Source organism: Sinohyriopsis cumingii, chromosome 12, assembly GCF_028554795.1.
Source record: "Sinohyriopsis cumingii isolate HCF-2022 chromosome 12, ASM2855479v2, whole genome shotgun sequence".
Classification (NCBI taxonomy): Eukaryota; Metazoa; Mollusca; class Bivalvia; order Unionida; family Unionidae; genus Sinohyriopsis; species Sinohyriopsis cumingii.
In genome coordinates, this window is record NC_142972.1 from 50,121,921 (window position 1) to 50,148,980 (window position 27,060).

Sequence of the window (27,060 nt, forward strand, 5' to 3'; positions counted from 1 at the left end):
TGTTTCTAACAAAACTAGGCATTAGGTTATTGGAAAATCACCTGGAAGTTGATGTATGAGGATGCATTCAGAAATAGCTTTCAAAATGTGTTTCCTACTCGAATTTCAGGCGAAAAGGACAAAAACCTACAGGGGTTAATGTGTTTACCTGGTGCCGTTTCTTTGTTTTTGCATCCATTTAATGTAGTTCTCTTGCTAAGCATAAGTAGTGACGAGGATACCTTACGGCCCAATGGAACATTCTTAAAGTTTCCGGCCATCTTGAATTATGGCATACGTTCATTGCTTTAAAATTTATTACTGTGATCTAAGACACTTGATGACATTACAGCTAAAGATATTGTTCTTCATATTAAAATTACCTCAACCGTTTTAAAAACCAACTTGCACAGAATTTAGCATAGACGTCAATAAAGCTGGATGTTCTATTATTATTTTTTTACAAATATGGCATATATTAAAATTTGTGCTCACATTTCGCAACTGAAACAGAAATTATCAGACTAAAGAAGTCCTTATAAAATTTCATAATTTGAAAGAATTTAAAATAAAAACAATGAAAGAAAAAATATTTTAAACATAACTACCAGTAAAATGAAATTTAAACAATATTTTTTTTAAAACTTAATTTAAAACAGCAAGCCGTGGAAAAAAAGTTTGAAACAGTTCCAAGAATAATTTGAAAACTTAAAAGTAAAGCTCTCATAATAATAATGAAATTTATAACAAATTTGGAACAACCAGATTTTTTCCCAACTTTTATTAATTTTAGATAGAAACTTCTTTATTTTTAAATCGAGAGTGTGAAAAATAGAATTCCCACAATAGTACAATAGAATAAACTAATACGCGGAGCCTACATACTTTAGTGTTCCCTAATAATAACTAATATGCAGTCAAACTGTCCAAAATCTTGTCATTTTTTATATACTTTCTTTAAACTAGATCATTTCCGAAAGATAAAATTATTTCGATATATGGAAAAGATGCTATTATTATATTTTTCCATTTTCCATTAGAATCTTCTCATCTGAGTCAGTTTAGCAGAATTCGCTTGAGATCATCATATTTATAATTTTCATACCTCCTTCCTGAAATTTTTAATTATCACATTTCTTTTCAATTTGTTCTTTGATCCAAAGTAATTTTTAGAATGGTGAATCAATTTCTCGCAATACGTTTTGGTGAGGTTTGGTAGTGCCATACGACAAGGGAAATAATGGCGATAATACCAAACTTTTTAATCCTGTTATTTTCCTATAAGCTTTAATCAATCATTTTTTGCTATTGAACGAGAAGGCTTTTAATTTATATTATTTTTTAGGAGAATTTAGCTTGATCGCATTATTTAAATTCAAAGAAAAGTGTATTCAGTACAGCTCCGGTCCAGATTGTACTCTGGATAACAATGAATTAAATTAGTTGTTTTACAATCAATCCAGAGTACATTACATTTTTTCTATATTTATAGCCCATACAATCAAAGTAAATGAAAGTTAAGATTTACTGCAATTTTTTGTGATTTTATTCTCAATCAATTAAAGTAATGGCATAGTGAGATACTAAATAAGTTTTTAGCATTTGCTTACATTACCTTCAAATGTTTGGATTTTTCTAAATCGTGTGGGCCAAACTCTTAGCACAAACGGTGCTGTTATAAGAGGAAAGGTGATCCCCCGTCTGCAACCTCTTTTTGTGACAAACCATGAAGTTAGCTGGCCATTTACTATTTCGCAAGATTTCATATTATTATAAAACAGCTTTATAATATAATATTATCTAAACTAAAATTGTAAAACAGTATCACTTTTTTTTCATACCTGACCATGCTAAAGAATCAAACGCTTTTTGAAACTATATTAGAAGTAACATACCTGGTTTGTTACACGCTTTGGCATAGCTAGAAATCATATTAATCGCGAACGTTTTCGCCGATATATGTATATTTAATAAAGCCCGTTTAGTCTGTGCTGATAATATCAGGTAAAACCATATTTATTTTTGGTAAGTATTGGTTTGGCATATCTCTGTTAGCAATGCATTTCAGTACTCTGTTGGGTAGCTGATAATTCTCCTGATAAATATGAAAAGTTTGTCTCTTTTCTAATGTGAATATATATGTATCAGCCAGCAATTTGTAGCTGGCATATTATTTAAAGCTGAGTTTGCCTCTAAATGTGTGATAAACTTCTACATTTGGTTGACTCAATATAGTCACTACTGAGCGTAGTTACTGTAACATACATACATACATACATACATACATACATACATACATACATACAGGACATGCTTTTAGTAATGTAAGGTCTTTTTCTACGTGTGCAATTTGTTCGGTTCTCGCCAGCTTCAGTTCACTTTGCATGTCATCTTGCTTTAACCCTCTCCGTTTTCTTTAGTTGATCTAGTTTACTTTTCAAAAGAGAAAAGCGCTGCGGTTTCCTAGCTTGTAACAGAGTTGCTATTTCTTGTATTTGCTGTTTTCTCTTTGATCTTCTTGGTGGATGAAAAGATGTTTCTTTCCTCCAATTTCTAACCGTATAGTTTTTAAAAAAAATTGATGTTTCTTTATTTAAACTGCCGCATTGAATGTCATAAATATTATGTATTTGTTCTGGACATACATACTGATTTTTAAAATTGTTATTTACTTCTTTCAACGTGAAAATATTAAAAAACATAAAAACTAAATTACAAATTAAATAAAAATTTCAAAGAAAATATTAAAAATTATTTTATAAAAACTTGAAAACATGTTCAAAGAACATTTATTTGAATTTTTTTAAAAGCAAATAATAAATAATTAACATATTTTTGCAACAAAAGACACAACTGAAACAATTAATACAAATAAAAAGTATAACAAAAGAAACAAGTTCAAAGCAAAACATTTAAAATAAAATTATAAGACATAACACCTAGCAAAACAAAGAAGTAGTTAAAACATATTTCAAAAATATTTAGACAATTTTTAAAAATTTAAAATAATAATTTTGTAAATAAATATTTCTGTATCACTTGACTTTGCTACATGGCTAACATAGGTTTTTTGGGTAGCAATTAGAAGGGAAAAGAATACAAAAACAAAATAAAGTACGGACGTCAGAGAAAGCATCCTTATAAAAGGTATAAATAAAACGTTCCTTTTTTAAACAACAGTGTATCCAATGTTTAATATTTAGGAAAGAAAAAATAATGTTTCTGGAAATACAGAAAAAATGAAAAAGGCAAGGAAACCCATAATAACTAGAACTGATCGTTATCTGAGATTACTGAATTAAGTTTACAAATATAATAAATTAAAGAATGAATGTTATATATGCCATTAAATGTTTGAAATTCGACATAGTTTGTATTTTCATGAAGAAGAAAACAAACAATACAAAATCATTGTGTTCGTCCAGTACACATATTTAATACCTATGGTAAAACAACGTTCTCGGCTGCCACAATGATATCCTCTTTTTCATATAATGTTTTTGATTTAGATTTGGCTTTCTGCAATTTCCGCCATCGGATGAATTTTTGACACACCTCTTACGTTTACCAGAACAAGACGATTTTAAAAAGAAGCAGAAAGAACAGCTAGATAAATTTGTACGCGATGAATGAGGAAGATAATGCAACTTTATATTGCTAATATAAATCTCTTGCTAAGTCACAAACAAGAATAGAAACTATTTGCATTATACTACGTAAGCCGAAGCTACATAGAAAATATACAAACATAAACGTGGTAGTAAAATAGTTATTACTTATACACAAGAAATTAATAAATAACTCACATACCTCTACAGCTGAAGATGGGCAAGTCCTTAAAGTAGACTGCCCACTGACAAAACGTTCCATAATGTGTTTATTTAGTCTTACGGTGAGGCATTTATACACAGACGATGTAGCCATACATCGTCTGTGCGCTGGAAGCATTCGTTTTTTTTCCCATGGAAGAGCACTTCTCACATGCGGCATAGGATGAACCAACTCACTGTTTCGAAATATTGTGCAATATACATAAATCACCCTCGGGTATCGTTGTACGCAGAAAACGAAACCCGAGTACATTTAATAAATAAAAGGATTTATACAATTCCGTGACAATCTTTACCACCTGTTAGCAACTGATGCACATTTACCAAGTATCTTCGAGTAGATATTATCAGGTCAGATCGTGAGAGCTATTCTCTTTTAATAAGTTCAGGTTTTGTTTTACTGTTTCCACTAAGTATTAAATTTCGCCATTAGTATTTTACGCTACTTAAGCTCTAACGGGACTACCAGTGTTGAACAGGGAAAATAAATTTACGCGGCAATATGGTAAATTACATTTAGGCCGTCACGGTTATTTGGTAGAAAAGGGTAACACTTTAACATGATGGGTACATTTTGGGGAGGGAAATGTAACCGAACGGGATTCCCTTGTTAAATAGGGTCAAAGGTTTATAGGGCATAAGATAAATTTAATTTAGGAATGAAACTCTGGACCCAAAGGATAACAGAACATATGAATGACAATCCGGCGACAAGCTAGTCATCTATTATCGATCACATAGTTAACTACTATACAACAATTAGTTATATATCATCCCACTTGCCCTGTGTATGACCAATACCCCATCACACATTACCCCAACTACATGGCTTTAAACGAGTACTAAAAAAGAGCTGAAGCAACATGCTTTGTAAAATTCAACAAATAATTTATTTCCTTGAATGCAAAGTGAAAAATGTAAAAGAAAGGAACGTACGATATTGCGAATTAAATCTCAAATAATCCTAGAATTACAGGCGCAAGTCATAATGATTAAAGTTCTGAATAAAAATAAACTTCATTGGAAATCTGAAACAAATCAATCGCTATAAGTGGTGATGTGCCTATGGTGGCCTGTGTCGTGGTGATATACCAACAGTCTTTTGTTGGATGGCAATAATACGTCCCTATTTATTAAACTGCAATGTATCTTGAAAGAGGATAAAGACATGCCATGACACGGCGAAACAATACTGGGTACGTACTGCACATGTGTTCCCATTGCGAGATCAGGGTCTTGTACACCTTGAACGTATTCCATTGCCTTTGAAGGTTAGGTTACTGAAATAAAATCATTTTTATGAAAAGAATAATACACCAAATTTGCCATCATGGCATCCATAGTTTCGCGAGCCTGGGCCTTTTGAATAGGATAGATTGGAACTAATTCAGCTAGTAGAGCCCTTGGCCTAATCACCTCTTTGATGGACGCGCTTGTTGATTCTGCTAAACAGTTTCACACCTTACATACTTTAAACTTTACATAGGGTTTGATTTTTTAAATAACAAAGATCCCCAGTTTACCTCTCTGGTTATCGTGGCTATTTAAAAAAATATCTTGTATATCTTACATTCTGTTTAAAGAACTTTAAATTCACTTTAGTGCGGTGTTTGATTGCTAAGAGCTATTTAGATTCTAAATGAAATGGCTTGGTCTTACTTCAGATGTACGCATGTTTAAAAACTGCTAGCTCCACCTGATCAATTTCACTTCCTGGACTACAAAGGTTAATTGTAAAACAAAATAAAGAGAAAATATGTGGTTATATATATATATATATATATATATATATATATATATATATATATATATATATATATATATATATATATATATATATATATATACTTTTATATATTTTGTACCTCATTAATTGCAAGCATGAAGCCGGTATTGTTTTGACTATAAGAATTCGTTTCCCTTATTTTCAAAACTCCTATAGTAAATGCACAAAGAACTAGTTCATGCTGACTTTTCAAGCACATGGGAGCAGCAATTTTTATCAGACGTGCGTTTAGATTATGGACGATTTCCACAACAACAGTGTGTAAAGAACATAAAATTAGCATAGATGTATGCAAATATTCTCTCTAATGTGCAAGTTTCAAATACAAACAACTTCACCTTACACCTGCCGCTTTGTCTTTGTGTCCGTTGAACACAACCTGTTCGTGGCGGCATCGTTTCAACACCTGATACTATTAAATTTTCTAAACGATCACGCAAAGCCTCGACGGCTATTTTCCACCAACTGCACTATGAGTTGACAGCATCCTTTCAAACGGTGACCCAATCCTTCTCCGACAAGCAAAAGAAAATACAGCTCGGCATCGGGGGTGGGGGTATGGGCAAAGAAAAAGAATTCCTTAACCCAAGATATCGTTGGGAACCACATATGACTTTGCAACGAATTCTCTCCATCTTTCCCTGTGCTCTACTGCCTTTGGAAATCTCCAAATCCCATGCCTGTCCACTCCTTAATGGTGTCTTCACACCTCAATTTTTGTCCGCCTCTTCTTCTGTATCCTCGCACTGCACACTGCAAGACTGTTTTTGCCAGTCCAGATGATCTTGAGGAATAACCGTACCACTTCAGTTAGCGCTTTTTCTTAACAGTGGTCAAGAGGTCTTCATAAGGTCCAATGGCTCGTTAGACCATGTTGTGGGCCTCTTTGTTTTAATAATTCGTTGTAGATCTGATGTGAGTGTCCATGTTTTACAAACATACAGAAAAATGGATATGACAATCGAGAGCATTAGATTTATTTCGGAACCAAGAGCAATGTTTGTATCATTCCATATTGGTCTCAACCTTGTTATTGCTGCTTGTAACGTCGCCCTCTTAGTAAGAGGGGTGGTTAATTGGATTTGGCTGGCGTTATCTAAAGGATGGCCCCCTTCATGTTATAGCCCGGTGAGAATGAAAAAGAAAAGAATTTCAACAGAGAACCGAGCAAGAATACTGTGGAGAAATAAAGCAATACCAGCCCCCTTAGACAACAAATTTTTATACAAATTTAATCAAAACAAATTAATAATTGCAATTCCAATTCAATCTAAATCATGTCAACATAATGTAATAGCATTGTCCAGTTTTGATTTATTTAATCATAATAACGAGTGGTGAAAAGAGCGCAATATCCACGACTGATTTGCATCACCTTCCTCCCGTGATCGTGTATCAACGTCTTCCTATTCATCGACTTCCTCTTCTCTATGCTTCCCCCCTTCATGGACTTCCTGGTCCTTTATTCTGACCTTGTCCTTCTTTTTTTCTCTGACTTCTGTCATCTGACTCTCCCGTCTCTTTCCCAGAAAGCTTAATGCTGTTCTCTTTTAGAACGTGTGCGTTCTAGCACTAAACCCTGTCTTTTCTTACAAGACAGCAGCCTGGTCCCTTTCTTGTTTAACGAGGAATGTACTATTCTCTTTAGACTTCCCCCAGAGTCAAACTTCTCTCAGGAATTTTAAGACTAAAGAATTTCGACTAAGGTTGTCACTTTAAATTCTCATTGCTTCTAAAGTGTACGCCATAATTTGTTCTGGCCGATCGTATGCAATGGTTTCTAAATTTTCCCCAAGACAATCATTTCTTTCGTCAGATTTTCAGACAGCATAAAATCTGTGAAATACGGCATATCAATTTCCCTTTGAAAATAATAAAATGACATGGGTTCCTATCAAGCGGTTATGGTAGGTAGCTCAAATGTTTACATTCTCATGACAGCGTAGCAATGGCCCTGGTCAAATCGCACTCAGTCATAAAATGTAGCCTTTAAAGTTTTACCACTGACACGGGGGAGAAAAGAAGAAAAGTCGAAGTGACCCTTCACAAAGACTTTTCTGTCTTAAATGCGATACTGTTTTAATGTTCAATACAATGCAAAATTCGACACTACTCACTGTTGTCGTCTGGGCAATCCTGCAAAGTAGTTCTGGTTTGGAGCCCTCATATGCGATAATTGATCCCAAGTACTCGAAGCTTGTGATTCTTTCCATCTTCTGTCCACTGACCTTTATATCTGCACTGGTCCCATTGGTGTTGTTTGCCATTAGTTTTTTTCGGGCTAATCTCCATGCCGTGCTCTGAATGTTTTGTGGAGGCGTTCAATCAAGTCAGCCAGTACTTTTTTTTTAATCTCCTACTAAGCCATCAATATCATCTGCGAAGCGAAGGTTGGTGATTGTTCTTCCTCCGATGCTGACAGTACGATTGTGGTTATGCAAGGCATCCTCCATGATCCTTTCCAGGAAAATGTTGAAGAGTGTAGGTGACAGTATACATCCCTGTCTGACTCCAATTGTTGCCCGAAACCAATCGCCTCTGCTGCCATTGATGAGGACAGCGTAGGTATCTTTGTCATAGAGGTGCTCAACAACATGCACCACGTGTGAGCTGATGCTGTACTTCTTCATAGTTGCCCATGCCATACCCTATCAATGTCCTTTTTGAAATCTATACAGACGTGGTATAAATTTTGCTGATGCTTGAGGTATTTCTCGCAAAGGAGTCTGAGATTGAAGATTTGTTTTGCGGTGCTCCTTCCAATAATGGGGTTGTCATCAACTTCTTCTGCCTGATGGCAATTTAGTACTACTGGATCTTATGATTGTACAATTCTGAGCTATGTTCTGTTCATCGCTTGATGATCTCTTGATCTTCTTTGATGCATTTTCCTGATTTGTCTTGGACGGTGGTAGTTATCCATTGTTTATGGGTTGTGAGATCTTTCACCAGTTGATATGCCATTTTGACGTTATTTCTGCTCGGACAGTCTTCGATTTCGCAGCATTGTCTTTCTATCCAATCTTCTAGCGCCATCATGATCTCTTATTCACCTTTTCAGTTCTCTTCTTTTGTCACACAATCCAAAGACATTTGTTGTTTCCCAATGTTTCTTTGTTCGACAATATTTGCCAATAATCTCGTTAGCTGTGCTAGTCACAGCTTGCTGAATGTGGTTGTTAAGGGATCTAGGTCGGTGTCTTGGCTGTCCAGGATTATCCAAAGTGGAAATTTACCGCCAATCATTGCTTGGAAGGATTCTGTGACTTTTAGATTTTTCAAGGTCAAATCAGATTATTGGTTAGGCTTTTTGGTGGCTTTCAAAGCCACCAGCCCATCAGCCAAAGAGCCGTTTTAAGGGAGAAAAATAAAGCCCAACACTGTGTGCCTATTGGCTTTCATTTCGACTCGGGGAAACCCGTTTCTAGCACAGCAAGTTAATTTCAAATTTGACACATTCGCGACCGTTTGTTTTGCAAATGGTATTCGATATTACTTCGTTAAACAACATAAGATAACTAAAATATTAAAGTATAACCTGTACCACGCATGGCTTTAGATCTTGGAAACATTAAGTACACGTGGTAAACTAAATTCTTAATTTGAACTAGAATGGATAAATTGTAACTAAAAAGCTAAGATATAACTGGCTGATAAGGACTGCCCGATAAAAATAAGATAACTGGGCAGAATTTGACCAAGGGTACACCAGGCGTTTCAATTATGAATCCACTGCCGCTCTGTGCCTCTGGAAATACCTGTCACAAAATGTAGTCATGAACAGCCTTAAGACGAAATCGAATAGTACGCCGTGTGTACCCTTTTAACCATCGCACGTGGTCTTATAATCGAAAAGCAAAGGAAATCCAGATTCAGTAAGTCAGTCTTGCCAACCTTCAAAAGAGGAGAGGAGGTGTGTGTGTGTGTGTGTGTGTGTGTGTGTGTGTGTGTGTGTGTGCGATTTTAATCTTTTAAAGTAGCTTTAACAATTCTCCAGTCTTATCGCTTCTATAATTGCAGTGTGGCAGTTTATAGTGATGTCTAGCACTGGGTCATCGTGCCACAGACAGGTAGCATCATTTCCCAACCAATCACATTATTCTGACACCAGGCCGACCAGTCCTAACACCAACTTCTTAATGCTGGGCGCCAAGCAAGGCAGCTGCTAGTGCCATTTTTATAAGTCTTTGTTATGACTCGTTCGGGGCTCAAACCTATGACCTTCCGCATCCGATGCGGACGCTCTAATCATTTAGACCATCGCAGCGATCTGAGAGAAGAGGAGCGTGGAGTAGAGCCGCTGTAGATGAGGAGGGGTAGACTGCAATCCAGGCCAGTTAATTTGCTATGATTTCAGTGGGAATGTAGCCAGTCGACTAACCCCTCTCCCAAAGCATTATAGATACCTGGAGCAGCTAAACCTCAACGAGCTAAAAGCAGAGGCACAGAGGCAGGATGGAGAAAATAGCTCACGAGAGGAGCTGCAAAACCTCAATCGTTATTTGAACACAAGAGCGTGGTGTTGACTTTTGAAGAGGACATAGTCTTCGTTCGCACCGTTCCTTACCCAGGGACCGGCTGGTCTGAATGGCTAACTGTATGCAGTTTTCTACTTTACTCTTAAAAACCTCTTTCGATCATATTTTAAATAAATAATTTGCACTTTTCCGAGCCATCTTCTAAACACAAAACAATGAATTTGTGGAAATAATATATCAGATCACTAAATTATCTAAGGGCAACTTTTGCCTACGTATTGGTTTACATATTTGGGGAAACATTAAGTACACAAAATATTAAACTTGAATGAACACATGTAAAATTCGTAACCAAATATATTACAACAATCAAAATATGTAGCAATCATTGTAATGGTTCACATACGACGGTTCAGGCAGCACCTGATCCAGACGTTTAGTGAAAGGAAGAACACCGTCCTGTTTTTAAAACAATGGTACGGAGCTTCATACAAAAATTCCCGAAAAAGAAGACTGGGACGAGAGTCAGAGGGAATGGCAGAGGCAGTTACAGCAAGATCAGAGGTGTGTGTGTGTGTGTGTGTGTGTGTGTGTGTGTGTGATTTGGATGTTTAACGTAGCTTTAACAATTGTTCAGTCATATCGCTACGATGTGTGCAGCGTGACAGTTTATAGTGATGTCTAGCACTGAGGCATCATGCCGCAGACATGTAGCATGGTGTCCCACCCAGTCACATTATCCCGACACCAGGCCAACCAGTCCTAACAAAAATCTCTTAATGCCGAGCGCCAAGCAAGGCAGATGCTAGTAACATTTGTGTAAGTCTTTGGTATGGCTCGCTCGGGGATCGAACCCACGACCTCCCGCATCCAAGGCGGACCCTCTAACCACAAGGTCACCGGAGCGGTCACTATCAGAGGTAACAACATCAACAGCACGAAAGAGGAGAAGACGGTAAAAACAGGAACCATTCACTAAGAAAACATCTTTTTATGGGCCGCCAATATTGCTAGAAACGAGAGATACTGCTCGTTTTGCCAAAACAGTGCCATGCCCTTGTACCCCCCCCAAAAAAAAAAAACATTATTACTAAAAATCACATCCGTTATAAAATAAAAAGTGTTTATTAGATATAGTGTGCGAATTCGAATGTTAATAAATAATGAAATTTGTAACTTGTACGCATGTCATAATTAATGCATGTGGATAATACGTACAGCTAAAACGGCTCCAAATTTGATCAATATTATATCCATGGCATTTCAAAACATTTCCGCTGCAGCAATGCGACCGGCTATGCCATTTTCACGCTTTTCTCGTACTGTCATGTCAATTAAATAATATGCCTTGCATACAGTAATGAATCGAACGGGTATGTGTTACCCATTCGACGACTAATTAAGCAGTGAGCGGTGTATATAATAATTTAATCCATGAATAGTGTGCTTTGTACGCATTCAGAGTACATACGTACATGGCCAGATGGCCGATTTACGTTTATAATCCAAGATCGGTCAATCTGTCTTGTCATTCATCATTTTCTGGTCGATAAGAAGAAGAATGAAAACTAGGACTATAAAGTTGGCATGTTGATGGCAGCGGTATCCTTGATGGAACAAGTACAGCATCTCCTAATTCTGGTGGACGACATGGAGTGGTACCCAAACGCTTAAGAGGAAAATCATCTCTGAGAATTGCTTATGCTAAAGAGTTCGTCAGAGAGGTGATGCATGAAATGACGGAGAAGACTAAGAGGGCGTGGGCGGAGGAAAGAATGGTCAACAGTCAGTAGAGGCAATTTCAGCGATTGAATCAGAACTGGATGAAGATACTGGTCAAATTTCGCCAAATGAGCCATCCAGATTGGATGCTGGAAGAGGATAGGGAAGACTGGGGACAGGAGGTCAATGATCCTAGTTGTGGTCTCGAGCAAGGCATCGTAGAGAAAAACTGAAAACATCTCAAAGATGTGCAGCCTGTGGTACCCAACCCGGGAGGTGTCACACTAAGCAGATGGGTGGTAGAAAATCCGACCGCTTTTTCAAGACCACTCAGATCAATAGAAAAGAAAATCATATTTGCCAAAAATGTATGCTTGTTTGTGCTTGTCGATGTCTTTCCCACAAAAAATTAAAACTTAAAACCTTTTACTCATTCTCTCGTATGTGTATTAGTATGTGTCTGATGGTATAGTAGTGCCATTATGTTATATAAATGATAAAAAGACTCAGTGGCCTGGACACGTAAAAAGTCCATAACTTCACATATCCTTTCTTACCAGGCACTTCAAAAAAAAAAAAAGATAAAAAGTTATTAAGCGATGATATGATAACTGATATTCGGGCCGGGGGGTGGGGGATCCACACGTCTTTTAGTGACCGGGTTGTTTCTTGCCCAGCATTTCTACACATTGCATTTTCCGTTAACATTGGTTGAATTTAGTAGAAAAAATTTTTACTAATGTTTGATTTTATGTATTTTTATAATTAAAAATAAAAAAGAAGTCAACTTTTAAAAAATTTCAAAGTACAATAAAACAATAAAAGCAGACAAATATATGACGAGTCTAAAATGGATCTTAATATAACAGTTTTTGTACGAAAGTTTGATTGTGCATCATTACACCAGAAGAATAAGTGTATAAATAGTGTTTAAGATGTGTACGAATATAACAGAACAGCCTTGCGTAAAGGTTGTTCGGCAGGAAAAAAAAGTAGTTACAAAAGCTATCAATCAGATTAACTAATGCTTCATAATATTTATGAAAACTTATTTGCTTTATTCATTTTCGGTAAGTACGGTATTTTATCATTTAAATAAAGGTACTGCCTGAAGCAGGGGCTAAATTCTATTTTCAGATATGTGGTAGGGATTCATGACGTCACACACGGGCAACTAATAAAACAACCGTATTCTTGTATAATTTTTGTCACCCTATAAATAAAGACGCATTGTGTCGTGCAACTCAGGTACTGTAAGGCAGACATTGACAACTTCCTCCAGGGCGCGTGCCGGCTAAATGATTTTTAAAGCAACAGAATATGATATAAATTAACGGATAAAACTAAATCACGAACCAGATCCGGCCCGTGGACTGTATTTTGCCAACCCATGCTGTAAAATAATGCCTTACAGTGAAGAAGACAGTGTCTAATTCTTCCATGGAACATGAATCCTAAAGTTTAATCGATTTAATGGTAAGTAAAAACTTGCTTTTGCATCTACCACTGTTCTGAAATTAAAGAAGGGATGTATCGTAGAGTCTCAAACATGTTACATGTAGCTCTTTTTACCGGTTGTCACATGTGCTCTGAGTTGTCACAGGAGGCAAATTCGCGAAAATCGCACGTTTCGGAGCCCTTTACTTCAGTTCGGTACAACGCAGAAAAGTCGATATGGCTTAATGCATAGAAAAATATCTCAGGAGTAAAATAAGACATAGAGTATGGTCGTGTGCCTTTAAAGACGGAAATAGCAGAAGGAAATCGAGGGTCATGGTGGTGGAACCAAGTATTTGGAAGTTGCGTACCTTCTCTCTTATATAGTATGATAGAGAAGGTCCTATGTCAGAACGGGTCGTAGTGGGATTTTTAGCAGTTGTTTTTTTTTTTTTTTGTCACTCTTTTTTGATTTTTTCCTTCAGATGATTTATATTTTTCTTTTCTCAACATCGAGCTCGCGTGGAGCACCTGTACACCCAGTCACATTATCCTGCCACCAGGCCGATATGGAAGACCTTGTGGCACGGAACGCAATATTTTGCGATGCAGAGAAGAGGAGGTATACACGTATGTAATTCTATCCCAAAGTTTAAGCAAGAAAACGGTCTTCGTACAAGAGAAATATTTACTCATATAGCGTCAAATGGTGTAAAAGATGTAATCCTACTGCATTATTCCAACTGCAGATAATTGAATAAGAACTTTACTTCGTTCCGCCTGCTGTGTATATTATCAGTCCCGTCTGCTTGAAAATCCTTTATTTTCTATCGTCTGCTTCTACCTGTCGGCACGCGAAGCTTCTCCGTCTCGTACGAGCATCTTGGCGATATTAATATACAACGCCATGCAATTTGATGCCTAGGTACACACACACACACACACACACACATACACACAATGAGATATATGAATTTCAGATGAAAAGTTCGTATCTGCATGCAGAAAATTGTATATGTCAATACACACAATATTATTTAAGAAATGCAGTTTAAATCTCAAAAATGTATCTTATATCACAAATTTAATATTTAATATTTCTTCCCAATGAGAAGTTCGCTTTTCCCCCTTGGCACCCCTCTAAGTAAAGCTAGTTGTACACGAGATAGAAGGCCCTGTTGTTAATTTTCGGGCCAGAAAAAGATGTACCGCCGTGCACCTTGACAACTGCGCCGTTCATTGTTTGGATTTTGGGGCTGTAGTATCCTAATCTGTGCCCGCTGAATCGGTCCTGAAGCACAGTTTGAAACCTTTACGCAGTTAAATGTGAAGTTGTGTCATTGTATCTGGTCCATAATAAAGGAGTCAACAACACGTGGAATAACTTCTTGACGTTTGGAATTAGGTATCTTGCAGGTATGTAAAATAGAACAGTTTACAGACAATATTTAGCTATATGTTTTTACGGCTCTCAGCAACCTTAGTCTTTTCTATTGCTATATAAGGACCGTTTCCTTTCTTTCTTTTATTAATTGTTTTTCCTTGCACACCTTCATGTCCAAAACATAATTTATATATACAGTGTCTTCATATTCTTATTTTTAAACAAAGTATTGCTTTACTTGATATCCTGATGTTTTCCTAATGTTACTTCATAACTGGTTTGATTGACACTATAGTGAATTCGTCTTAATTCGCATACTTCGCACTGATGATAGATCTCTAACTTGATAACTCAAGATATATGATGAAAAATAATACCTGTTCAGAAATGTTAAGATTATTCGAGCTTTACTTAAAATGAAGTCCATATTTCACCACATTTAAATCTTCACCACGTGTCGTCTGCAACCCTATATACAAGTTAGTTCAAACTGCAAACTGCATAGACCCAGACCTGCCGTAGCCAGGGCCGTAGAGAGCGATCACGGGCCCTGGGGTATGAAACGCCCGGGCCTCCCCATGTTCTTGTTCAAGCAAAATATTTCCTGCATAAAATTAATTTGTAAGGGGGCCAGGGCCCCGGGGATTTATCCCCGGTTCCCCCCCCCCCCCCTTGTAGGGCCTGGCCGAGCATAATGCTTAATGAGCAGAGTATATGCAGTATGTTACTTATTGTTAGGAGTAATCACTAGAACAAACAATATAGACCCAAATCTGCCAGCACAGTGAGACGGCAGATGGGGGTCTATGGTGTGTACAGTTGGACTTGCAACAAGGTACAGAAGGTGTCCTGTAATGGTTGCAATTTATTTCAAAACAGTTGGCTAGAAATTACTACCTGTTTTGCGTTGCACTCATTTTGACATTTCGTTATTTTTCAGTTTAATTGCTTTCAGTGTAATGGCAAAGGTGATGCTAACACAGACAGTTAAATGTCAGTACTATAGGCATCGTGTACTGCTACTTGAAGTGACATCTTTAAAATACATACATTGAGGGCATTATAAGCTGTTTGTCAATAACTTCAGTGTTTAAAACATTATCTTGATCCATTATTTGTAAATGCAAGCGCGTTTCAAATGTGTTGTTGTTGCAAGAATTATCGCAAGACAAAACCCATATATTGTTCTGACTTGTATCTTTGTAAATGTGTATGGAATAATGTTGAAAAGTACACGCTCCCATTCCATTGTCCCAACTAACTGTCCCAATTGTACATTCAAAACTGTACAGATCCGGTTTAATTTTCAGTTGTTTGGACTCTTGTGTCAGTATGATCATTTTTGTTCTCTGGTAACTGACAAATGTTGTTTTGACATCGGGACACATGATTATACAGATTTCTCCTACTTAAGAGTCAACTCAAAATTCTGATGTCCGATTGAACTCTGACTCAGCGTTAGCCATTCAGACATCGGCTGTTTAAGTCGATCTAGTAGTTCAAGCGTGATAATTTAGGTTCAGAACACATGTATTAAACGTGAATATTCAACACCCCGCAATTCACAATCATACTTTGTCATTCATTATCTGAAATTGTAACACATTTTTTTTTTAAACAACGAATGATACGATAAAGCTGAAATTTGTGTGGCTAAAGCCTCCTGGAAGCGAGGCTATACAAAAACGTTTGGTTCTGGTTCACGTATCAAGCAAGAAGACTTAGACATAACTTCGTCTGCAACTGTTGTGAATACGATTGATTGTAATGACCACTAAATCTGTACCACATTGGCACTCAAAACAGTAACATTCGTCCTGATATCTAATTATTGTATCCCGTCAGAAGGGTTGACCACAGATAACGTATATTAACATCAAGAAGACGTTCCACGTTTGTTCCCCGTGTTTGCGTCACCTTTTGTCTACTAATATGGGGGCTACATTTCCAGTGTGTTGCTTAGTGAAATATGTTCCATTCTTTTCTGATTGGGTGGTATTGTTTGTTCAAGTCCAGAGTGAAAGAATAACCAGCAATCAGAACTAACCAGCTTATTCACTACGTGACAGACCAAAAAGTATTGGCATCCAAACTCAGTGTAAAGAGATACAAAGCAGCAGAGCAAAGTTAGGCAAAAAATTTATTAAATGATTGATAAAGTATTTAAATCATATATGGGGAATACATTTGGAATATGTTTTTGTACGTTGATATAAGTAATAACCGCCAAGGAGGCAGATTCCAAACAGCATGAGTTATAGTCACCTTGTTAACTTGTAGAACGGGAGTCGGTATTCACAAAAAAGTATTTTTTCAACTCGCAGACACGACTGTATGTGTTTGCGGCAGTTGTTTTGCATCTGCGGGAAGAACAGTATGAAGGATTTGGTTGTTAATCTCTGACCCATACTATGACTTTTCTAGAAACGATTTTCCTTGCACGAGGAAATTGCATTCTGTTTAGAAGATAACCCTGTAATGTCTTTCAAAGTTAAATGAAGGCATGAAATTGGTAATAGTGTTTTAAAAGCGTTCGTGCAGTACAAAACAAAGGGCGCGATGACCAAGATGAGTCCTGCATGAAATGATCTAAAAGGTTGAATAAAAGTCACTGACTCATAACAGGCAATGTGTTTGGAAGTATTTGTTTTATCTTGTCAAGGGCGAGAATGGCATATGAACAGATAATAGGCCTATGTTTGTCTGTAATCTGCATGCTAGAAATACAACCAGTCTGTCAACACATTTAAAACGGCACCACCCTACCACTGACAGACATTCTAAAGATTAAAAGACCCTCAAGTCGATATGTGTATCGATAATGTATCGTATCGTAGGTTGTGTATCGCGAATCGTATCTATACGCGGCTCTGGTGTATATTTCACCTCGAGTACCAACTGCGCTACCGCGACTCCTTATTGTTTCTTGAAGCCATACATGGTAGAACGCGTGCATATCAAGGCTTTACGATGTGTTAAATACTAAGCACGAACTTTTGATGAAATGTTCTCCTAGATTAAATTCAGTTTGAAAAATATGTTTGAGCCATCGTTAAATCTCAACCTTGTTAAAAATGTGATAACGTAAGAGTTACGAGACGACCGAAGTGCTATAAAATACAGTTCTTGCGAGTCTTTGCACGGCATTACAAAAGAAACAGACACTCCAATCCAACATCATCATCGTTTAAATTATAGACGTTTTCGCCCATACGTGCATGTACGTCTGGTTAATGTCCATAAGCGGACTATTTAATTGATCCCGGGGGAAGGAATTGAGATTCATCCACCCAAGCATTGCTGTGCATAAAAGGCACTATTTAACTGAGCCGCCAGGTCTTGGGTCAATATGACTGACTTCATAGACCCTAGCGACCTGAATATAAGACTATACTCGAGTGGGGATAGACCCAGCACACACTCGAGTTAAAGGTGGCATTTCAGTATGCAATAGCTGCGTTAGGTGTCAACCAAGCAGTATGTGACGCCAGTAGCGATTGGTCGCCACTATGAGGGTTTTATTCCCATGTGGAAGGTTAATTAATTGTTCATGAAGAGAGGGAAAAGTGCCTCAGTCTTCATGTATTTAATATGTGCTATGCACGTTTATTAATTTAATATCCGGCGGTGGCGAGGAGGAAGGTTCAATCAGGGAGGAGCCTGCTCACTAGGAAGGCGCCTTACTATATCCAGGGTATAACGTTTTTGACCTTCTTGCCAAAAGGTTAATGAATTGTCGTCTTGACGGATTTTTGGAGAGATATTCTGTGCCGTTTTTTTTTTTTTTTTAAATGATAGTACCGCTCCAGTTATCGCTTAGTGATAGTCTGTGGGGTTATTTACACTTTATTTATTGAGTCTGATTTGGGTGGGGTTGTTCTTGGTTTGGGTTCACAGTTTGTGTATGGTTATTTAAACTTTCCTAGGCTTGATGGTGCGCCGCTTTGTGCAGCTGGGCCTGATTCGTCTTTGAGGTTTGGACCACCTCGTATATTCTTAAGTTTATGGTCGTAAATAGTTTCGCTAGGTATTTGGTTGCCGCATTGTGCAGCCGGGCCTGATGTTCCTTTGGGTTTGGACCACCTTATAGGTATTAATTATGGGGTTATAGTAAGTTTCCTATCTTGATAGACTTTGCCGCCTTGTGCAACGGGGCCTGATGGTCTTGGGCTGTTTTTCCCACCTTATATATTCTAGTATTTTGGGTCTTATCTAGGTGTTCTAATTGTTTTAGTGCCTAGAGGAGAGGCTGTGCCTTAGTGCAGTTGCGTTTATTGTACTACATATAATCTGCGGTCACCTTGCGGTAGGAAAAGATGTTAGTGCCCTTAATTTCATGTTGAAGGATTGTGGTGCCCTAGAAAAATAATATTTTTTTACAAGTTTATGGTTGGGTTAAGTACTTGCTAATCTGTCGTTATGTTTGATTTATTTTCCGTTTTTTTTTGGATGAAGCTATTAGTATGTTGTTCTTTTATTATCAGGCTAAGTCTGTTTGATTAAGACAGATAACTTTGCCAAATACTCGCGTCGCTAAGATATGTCAAAGACATCTGATCTTATTTATTCCCTAATTTTAAGTTTATTAGCCTGTCTACTGGTTATGATACTTGTTCCTATTTTGTTTTAATTATGTGATGTTATTTTATTTTCAGGCTAAATCTATTTTGATAAGACAGATATCTTTGCCGAATAATCGGGTCGCTAAGACTTGTCAAAGACATATGTTCTTATTTATTCCCTACGTTTAAGTTTGTTAGCCTGTCTACTAGTTTTGGAAGGCTTGGACTTATTTTGTTTTGATTATTATCCTAGCTTGTGAATAGAATTAGTATCAACAATTCCTTCGTCCTTTCCCGTCAGATCAAGAAAGAAATATCGGATGTTATTGGCCGCCAGTAAGCGCTATATTCGGAGCTACATTTGTTCACATGGCACATTATGACTCTGCAATAAGATACGTTCACAATAGGAGCATTGTTGGCCTTTCTATCGCAATATATGTGGTGCATTTCGCCAGAGGCGAATCACCAAACGCATCAAATGTATGTGAATTCATACACCTACATCTACATCTGAGGTTATTTTTCTACATGACGGAAATGACTCAGTGATATTCCAATTCATTTTCAATGTGATTTTCCGATCATTAGCGGAAAATAAGGACTGTGCTCCGATTGCAATTTTAACTTTATCCTCATGACATACTCAACACTTTGTGTGCGTAACAGGACATCTTTGATGAAAGTATTGCAGAATTATTGTTATCATATCCAGTAAAACAAAAACAAATTATATCCAGCGAAACTCTTCTCTGGTAATGTATTAACCTAGATATACCTGCAATGACACACATAAAGTGCCGTATTCTCTGGTAATGTATTAACCTAGATATACCTGCAATGACACACATAAAGTGCCGTACTTGGGTGTGTATTACGTACATGCAACAACAATATGCGCCAGCGGATTAAATTATATAGTCAGGTGTACAGCATGGACCCTGGTCAGCGATGTGTATTATGCGACGGTTCCGAAGGCGAGGAATGTAGCCCCAGTTATGTCCTTGTATTAAGTGCTGGCAGATATTGATGTATGTATTTCTGTTGTTGTTGTTGTTGTTGTGGGGTTTAACGCCATTTTGCAGCACATGATAGGCTATACATGGCGGCCAGTATTAATGGTGGAGGAAGAACCAGAGAAAACCCCCCGGAAAGAACCACCGACCCACGAGAAGCTACTGGCAAGCTTTCTCACATACCCACATTGGCTGAATCTTAGACTCGAACCGCCGCAGACAGAGGTGAGATGATCCGTAACGAAGAGCGCTTTAGACCACTCGGCCACTCGGGGCCCCGATGTATGTATTTCATTAGATCCTCATTTCTGGTGATCGGCTTAGACTCAGATTTTACGTCACATGTTTGCCTTTGGATGCACTTTGTACTTTTGAGATTCATAAAATACTCGTTCATATTTTTGTATCAAAAATGACACGTCTCGCTTCCCAGAAATTGTCAAATCCCTTTCAACGATCAAACATTTTTCTTCCTGTAATGACCACATACTAAAAATTTAAATTTATCGTAAAGGTGTCCTTACCCCCATCCTCTTGTCATGTGCGAGTTTTTTCAAAACCTACAGTGTAATTATGAACTTCCAGAACATAGGGCGTTTTGGTGGTGGTGGTTTAACCTATATCTCCTTATGAAGATTTTATTTTCTAACGTTTGGTAAGTAGATACTAATTACGAAATTTCATCAAATATCTGTAAGGAAAATAGTTATTGACCGCTCTCCTCACAAACTGTCAAATGCTGAATGTAAAGCTAACATCTTAATATTGGAGCCATTTCAGATCGTATGTCTAAATTTTGCCTGCGCCATAAGTAGAGAAGTCAGTGGAAAACTGCAAGAGATGTTATGACTGTATTACGAGACAGACTATCTCCATCGTTAGATAACGTTCTGGCTTTTCTCGAAACGCAGCTGCTTCCACAAGTTGATTTGGCAAGAATATTTCAGAAATGCCTGTTCATGTTTTTTTTTTTTTTAAATTTAATTATACCAGAATATCTCAAAACGAAACGGAAAACAGAAATTTCAAGTCTTGAGTTAGCATAAATAGAACTGTAGCTTTAAATTTGATTCACTTTTTTTTCGTAACTAAACTCGAAAACATGATTTCAATGACATCTGAAACAAGACTGACACCTACACACCGTCCTCCATTCACATCTATACAGACAATGGTTTCGAACTTCACCTGGGGAGACCCTTTGGTTACTAAAGCAATCTTGATTAAAATCAGATCTCCACTTCACGCGGGAAGTGGAGATCAGGTTTTAACCAGATTGTTTACTAAAGTAAATGGCCGGAATTAGACAAATTACGAATATCAATAACATCACTCCACTGATTATTTGACACTAGTTCTAAATGCTACCATTTCTTGTTTCTTGGGTGAGCAAAATAGTTGTTCGGAAGTATCCATATTTCAGGGCTCCATCACACATTCATTGAGTTATCGGCCTAAGTGGTCGCCCATCCAAGATTGACGGCTTCACCCAGGTTTTTCGTTTTCTTTTCCGCCTCAGTATTATCTGCCTCCGTCGAGTGTGCGTTCTGTTAGCTGCGAGAACTTGTGCAATCGACGGGAACTACATAAAGGCTGCATGGTTCCGTTACATTTGCATCAGGTGAAATTGTGCCAAGACTTTAGAGTTTTTACACGTGGATGCCACTAAGGTCATTTCAAGGTACATATAGTCCCTTGAGTAGTTTCTCATATTTGAACTAAATATGACATTTGAAAATATAACCTGCAGGAATCTAGCGATCACCGATTTTTCACATTAATGTTTTGTTTGTATAAGTACACCACCATTATTTGTATTACTGTTTATGAGTGGTTGTTTATTGTATATATATATATATATATATATATATATATATATATATATATATAGTTTTGTTTGTTTGTACTGTTATTTTATTAGGTTTATCCCACTGCGTATTATGTAGTAAACTATCGAACGCCAGAGCTGTCTTAAGATAATAATTTTTATTATATTATGTGGAAACCTCTTTATATGATGTGGAAAACACTTTATATGATGTGCATTTGTACTTATATGACGTTCCATAGTAAACCATACACACTAATGGCGGGATAGCAGTTTTCGACAACTTTGAAGCTTCTGAGACTGCTATCATACGGCATCCCCTCTTTGGTTCTCTAAATCTTTTGCGTTTCCTTTATTTAATACACGGTGGCTTAGTTCTTGTTGAGTAGATAGTTCAGGTGCAGAAAATTGGAATCGTTTCACACATTTCATGAAATATATTTATCTTGTAGGAGAAAACAAATTCAATCTGAGGGCAGTGAACGAGGACATGTTCTGTAATCGTTTTGATTCACCAGTAAAATTGCAGCTTTCATCTGGCTGACAGTTACAAATGCCATTTAGAACATTGTTGCTAACGATCACTTTTCCTAACAGGAAATACAAAACTCATTCTGATAGGCTTCTAGAAATACGTGGATACTGAAATCTAAAGGTTAAAATAGAACACGAACTTTACTGATGCTAAGTGGCATCGCAAGGGATTGGGTGGGACTTAGGCGAAGGAAATTGCCCCCCCCCCCCCCGCGCGAAGTAAATAGGGTGCCGTCGGGAGCATTCGTTTTTATTTCACTTCATGTTAATGTAACGTGGGCAGTTCTTCGCAAAATTTATATTTGGAAGGAGGGCGTGGGAGATGATGGAGTTAGCAACTGACATAGGAACAGTTCTCTATATCAGAATAGGGGCGCCACTAAAAACAAAACTAACCCCCAGGCGCCTCGAACCCTCGAGTCGCTATTTCCGATGCCTGTCAGATCTCCTTGAGATCGCAGGTATGAATTTTAACCACAATTAGCACTTTGACTCCGATTTAAACATCTCAAATTGTCTTCCTGAGATAGAAATAAAAAAGACCAAATCCACCTTGATTTGTAAAGATAGAGTTTTCATTGAAGTTTCAGTGACCATTCGGGACTAGGACGGAGTGATAATATATTGAGTTCTTTTATTGCTTTTTCTCTGAATAATTTTCTATTTTATCATTAAGTTGAAGGAATTATTCATCATTCTTTTTCTTTTTAGAATAAATGGCTCTGAGTTGTACAATATTAAAACTAAGGTGTACTTAATGTTATTTTATTTTATTTTATAAAAAAAAAAAAAAAAAAATTTCTTCTTCCGTCACTACCCTGGCTACAAAAGGAATAACAGAAAAATATTAGAAGAGGTGTCCAAAGCAATGATGATTCAGAATCAGTGAGGAAAAATTAGAGAATTTTAATTAAATTCGTGCGTGATGCCATGTAGCCAGATTGCTGCATCCTGTGACATTTGTTTCGTTATCTCAGTATTTGCTTCCAACGAGATGCTTGTGAATTCTATCGGATTCTCTTAATTACGTCAATTTATGACCAAAATACGCGCTGGAAAATAATATCAAAGAAGCTAGAGTGGAAATCAGTGACAAAAAAAAATCAGAGATCCCATGTTTGTAAGTCAATAATTTGGTTATACATTTTTACTTTTGGAACTTTCTGTTAAAACCTCGTGCTTTGATACTCTTCATAGAAATCGAGTACCAGCCAGGTGTTTCAGCAACTTGTAAAATTACAGTCTATGCTTATGGTATTGGATTGAACAGGATGAAATTCGTGTGTCAGATTGAAGTTTATCATAGTTTAAATCATGAAATGCGGTAAAATCAAGGAACAGCGAGTGATACTTTTATTACTAATATCCTGATAATTAGTTCAAATATTTTATTTATAAGAATTAAATTTAATAATAAAAATTTAAGATTTGAGCCCTTTCTCTCCACCCAAAGAAATATATTTGAGTCAAATTATATGACTAAATAAATGGGATAATGGAATATTTTCATAAAAGAGGGTCCCATTTTTAGAATTGATTTTATAATATAGGCTAGTAGCGCGAGCCTCAGATTAAAATGATATTTGGACGTACGTATGAATACAAAGTAAGGACTCCCAGCCTAAGCATCGCTTCTTTGCATGTGGACTGGGGTGGATTGAAGAGAATTTAGATATATTTCAAAAGATCAGATCTCTGCGGTTTTGGCGACTTGACACACACGATGCAGAAAAAAATTAACAGATGCACAAACAGGTGTTTATAAATTAGTTCATAAAGGAGAACGGATCTTACGCAGATTCGAATCATGCCATTAAGTTCTCTTGTAACTTTTTCCAGTGTGTAATATTTTAGCTAACATGACTATTTCGTGGCATATTTTGTAACTCCTGTAACAGCTGTTATTAAAGATACGTTTTAGGTTGTGTAGGGGAAAGAGACGTTTAAGGTTGTGTAGGGGCAAGAGACGTTTTAGGTTGTGTAGGGGCAAGAGACGTTTAAGGTAATTTGGTAGCAAGATATGTTTAAGGTAATACAGGGGCAAGAGACTTTATGTTGTGTAGATGGTAGAGACATTTTAGGTGGTATGGGGGCAACAAATGTTCTAGGTAGTGTAGGGGCAAGATACATTTTAAGTAGTTTAAGGGCAAGAGTTAATTTAGGTAGTGTATGGGCAATAGAATAGGTATGTTAAGTTTTGTAGGAAAATAAGATAGTATGGTAGTGTAGGGGCAAGATACATTTTAGGTTTTGTAGGAAAAGGAGATCGTTAGGTGTGTAATTTGGATCTGTAACGTTCTTTAAACAAGTTTTCAGTCATATCCCTACGATGTCTGCAGTGTGACAGTTTATAGTGATGTCTAGCACTGGGGCATCATCCCACAGACATGCAGAATGTTGTCCCACTCAGTCACATTATCCTGACACCAGTCCGACCAATCCTAACACTAACCTCTTAATGCTGAGCGTCAAGCGAGGCAGCTGTTAGTACCATTTTTTTATTAATGCTGAGCGCCAAGCGAGGCAACTGTTAGTACCATTTTTATAAGTCTTTGGTATGATTCGGCCGGAGATCGAACCCACAACCTCCGTATCCGAGGCGGACGCTCTAACCACTAAGCCACCGGAGCGATGGATGTAATTAGGTAGTGTTGGGGCTAGATATATTTTAGGTTTTGTAGGAAAAGGAGATATTTATGTAGCGTAGGGGCATGATACATTTTAGGTAGTGTAGATGCAATACACATTTTAGGTTGTGCAGGGGCAATAGTCACTTTAAGTTTTGTTTGGGCAGGACACATTTAGGTAGTGTAGGGGCAAGAGATATTTTAAGGCTGTGAGGTCAACATACATTTTAGGCTGTTCAAGCGCGAGACATTTTAGGTTGTTTAGCGGTAAAAGTATAATGAGAACATACATTACGAAGGGGCTTTTGCTTGATGCAAGTCAATGGATTTATAATGAACACTTCTGTCTATTTTTAACTTGTCACTGTAATGACCTGTCCTGAAGATCTCAGAATCTATGTTTGAGATTTCGTTTTCACTCTCAGCCAATCAGAAATTACTTTTCAAAGGTATAGAGACATCTACGATTGGTTCAACCAAAACTGAAAGCTCAAACTCAACCCTAAAAGTGGTATGATCCTCAGGTCCAGCTTCATAATACGTAATACTGCCTTGTTGGAATGAACTCAGTGGAGCCATACACATTGTTCGAAATATTTAGAAGTTATCTGTAGTAATGTATTGTGTACATGTGGGATTTACTACATGTTAGAGTTGGTATTAGCGAGGAATCAGGATAGTATTACAGCGTACAAAACTTATAATGCAACAACAAAATGCGAATGTGAAGCGATGATAACATACAGTTTAATCCACATCACTACATTCACGCTCACACCCTCATTCGCATGCACACACTAGTGCAGACACACAATTTGACATGGCTCTGGTGGAATGTTTTAATGACCTAATTTGAGATTACGATATTACTTTCCTCCTCTCACTCATATTCCTACCGTCTGTACTCGCTGATAAGTCGGGTAAAATTGCAAACAACACAGTTCTTGATCTGCAGTAGTACAACGCGCACTCAGACCAGGGTGTATGTTGTTTGCTCTACTGATTACTCATTGTAGGCTGCACAGACCCAGATCTGCATGCGCATGATGCAGTTGGAATCGACGTATAAGCGGGTATAGACGGTACTTATTCTCTTTCATTTTAGCGACTGCTATACGTACCAATGTAAATGTTGGTTACCATTAAGACCAAAGTTGAAATGGTGCGGGAAAACAAGTCCCGACTCGTAAAATCGAAAAAGAAGCAGGCCGTTGGCAGTCCATCTATGCTAACCACGTTTCCGATATGTTAGCCCTTTATACGCAGGTAAGGTCAATATATCACAACCTTTGCTAGTGAAAATGCTGGCGGCCATTCGCGCTGTGTTCCAAAGCTACAGTCAGTATCTCATTGTTTCCGTTAAGTAGCAGATTCGCACGTGGACACTCTCCAGTTTCATTAATGTGGATTTGGCGCAGTGTGATAATTAATCATCATAAAGGACTCGCGGTACTAATTAAGTTCCCATAGTAAACGTACGCAAACACCATGATATTAAAGATGTAATAACTTAAAATGTTTGAGTACTCATGATCAAACCTATAGATGAAACCGGGATGTCAGCTTCTGTGTAGAGGAAAGGATATGAGCCGTGGCAATTTCTGGACCTGCATGTATTTGAATCATGTGCTTTTAATTCCGCACCAAAGAGTCGGGTGCTAATTTTAGTAATGAGTGTTCCAAAATCAAGACTGTTAAAGGACTGAAATTCCATCAATAAAACAATGTCTCTAATTTGTCACTTACAACTAGGATAAACTCTCAAAAGATTCTTTTTCCTACACCATAACTTACATTATTAACCAATCCTGGTCAGCCTAACCCATATATACTCTATTTTAGGATCACCCGTTTCCAGACTGGTTCCTATTTTTCCA

At 37.3% G+C, this 27,060-nt stretch overlaps 1 protein-coding gene across 2 annotated transcripts in view; it reads left to right on the top strand.

Annotated features, from left to right (window-relative positions):
• The first annotated feature begins 13,039 nt into the window (after positions 1 to 13,039).
• Positions 13,040 to 27,060, top strand: part of LOC149786423 (uncharacterized) — a 52,326-nt gene continuing 38,305 nt past the window's right edge. The window contains exon 1 of one of the 2 annotated variants that reach the window (XM_089976866.1): positions 13,040 to 13,271. The gene's annotated coding sequence lies outside the window, so the exon portion shown is untranslated. Of the gene's footprint in view, positions 13,272 to 14,411; positions 14,649 to 27,060 lie in introns of those variants that run through there. The other variant, XM_089976864.1, reaches the window with a different exon arrangement.